This window comes from Otolemur garnettii, unplaced genomic scaffold, assembly GCF_000181295.1.
Source record: "Otolemur garnettii isolate 467f Iridium unplaced genomic scaffold, OtoGar3 scaffold00144, whole genome shotgun sequence".
In the NCBI taxonomy this organism is placed as follows: Eukaryota; Metazoa; Chordata; class Mammalia; order Primates; family Galagidae; genus Otolemur; species Otolemur garnettii.
Genome location: NW_003852539.1, coordinates 73,480 through 75,593, shown reverse-complemented (window position 1 = coordinate 75,593; position 2,114 = coordinate 73,480). Strand labels below are relative to the sequence as shown.

General features: G+C 43.4%; 1 pseudogene; it reads right to left on the bottom strand.

Moving 5' to 3' along the window:
• Window positions 1-798: 798 nt before the first annotated feature.
• Window positions 799-1,567, bottom strand: LOC100958856 (annotated as a pseudogene).
• Between the last annotated feature and the right edge of the window lie 547 nt (window positions 1,568-2,114).

The following is a 2,114-nucleotide window of genomic DNA, read 5'->3' as shown; positions in this document are numbered from 1 at the left end:
CTTTTAGAGACAGAGTCTCACTCTGTCACCCAGGCTGGAGTGCAGTGATGAGATCATAGCTCACTGCAGCCTTGAACTCCTGGGTTCAATCTATCCTCCTTCCTCAGCCTCCTGAGTAGCTGGGACTACAGGTGCATGCCACCACTCCTGGCTAATTGTTTTCTTATTATTTCATTTTTGGTAGTGACAGGATCTTGCTATGTTGCCCAGGCTGGAAAGAGAACCAATTTCTAACTAGAGGGTGTCCAGAAGAGAATGGCCAGCATATTATAATACTCAATTGTGTTTTCTTCCCTTCCTTTCCCCCTACCTATCCACTCCTTCAATGATCATTTCTTTTTTTTTTTCATGCCTCAAACTACTTTTTATTTACAACTACATGATTTCACGCAATTTTTCTAAACAATGACATAAAATAGATCTCCTTGTATATAAATAACTTACATACACTCCATAAAGTAAATGCTCCATAAAATAAATGCTCAAAGGTGCTACAACAGATAATCCACTCCTACAGTGTTCTTGTATTCAAGAGTTTATGCACAATATATAAATACTCAAGTCCAATATTAAAAACTCAGGCACTTGACTAACTTTAATAAAATTTCCCCAACTATATCAATATATCTAAAGTGCATATATATTTTTAAGAAAGATTATTCTCAGTAACTTCTATAAAAATAAGTTTGATGGTTTGGTCCATCTAACTTTGCTATTAGTATGAACTTTTAACTTTCAATGTGTGGTAAGGTTTATTCTACCTTTCTCTCAACGTGACACCCACAAAATCAAAAGAAGTTAGTGAGGTGCTAACATGTGAGGATTAATCCAGTGATTCTGGTCACAACGCATTCCCCGAGGAGGTCCCCATGTCACTGGAATTGGGCGGTATGGTTTATGCTTCCTTCCCGGATTTGGATAACCAAATGGAACAGGAGGAGGGTAGTGGTTCTGATAGCCATTCCCTCGGTACACTCTTGGCTTTTTTCTGGGCAACGGATGCCACACTGGAAGAGGTGGGAATATCAGTTCCGAAATCTGGTACACTGGGCTTGGTGTTGCAGTCACCGAATTGGGTTTCACTTCCACTTCCTTACTTGTTTCTTCATCTGAGGAAGAAGATCCTGAATGATAATCAGAGGTAACTTTATCAAGGGTCTTGGTAACTTTCTTGGAGATCTCATCCTTGTTCTCATCCTCATTTTCAAAGTTGGCAACAATGAATGCATTGTTTTTCTCTCCATACCGACAGCACACCTCACATGGGTCGACCCAGAGAGTAAGCCCCTTTGGCAAGCCCAGGTCACTATACAAGATGTAGCTGTTCTCACAAGCTTTCAGGATCAACTCTCTGAAACTTATTGACACGAATGCATCTGTAAGCCTGTCCTTTTGATGGTTTTTCTGGACACCAGTGATTTTTGTATTTTTCTTGACGTATTAGAGTCAATTTCTCGGCAAACCTCTCAACTGCCTCTTTTTTCAACTTACCATGTTTTCGAACTAGCCTTGTGAAAAAGAAGACAACAGCAGCAATTTCGTTCTTCATGTTTTTCCTCTTCGTCCAGCGCGTGCGGCTCCCGCGTCGTCGGGCGGCCGAGCGCGAGGTGATAGGGCTGGCTGGCGGGCCAAGAGCCTCAGTGATCGTTTCTTTACTCACTTATTCATTATTTATCCATTTGTCACAGATTTAAGTTCCTCTTTCACCTGGAAAAGAGATTCTGGGAAAGGATATGCTTTAAAGCTCTTGGGAAGGAAGAAATATTTGTGTCCTTGCAGTCCTCCCTGGGTGAGAAGGCTAAGGCAGCACAGTGGTGTCACCATAGATAAGGTGCTTTCCATGGGTGCTTTCCTGCCCTGGGTGTCCCTGGACTGTAGGTCTGGTTGCCCTTTGAGACTTCTTTCTTGGAAGTGATCCGCAGTGGGAGAGGGAGACTGTGGGGAGGCTTTCAGTGTTGGGTGGGGTGCTGGCTGAGGCTGGTCTTTTACCCCCAAGCTTACAGGCCCATTGCAGCCACTAACTGGGTGGCTATGAGAGTGGAAGGGAAAGCAGGCAGTTGGAGTTCCAAGCCCCCTCCCCCCCCACCAAAGCCACTCCATTTCTTTTTCATACA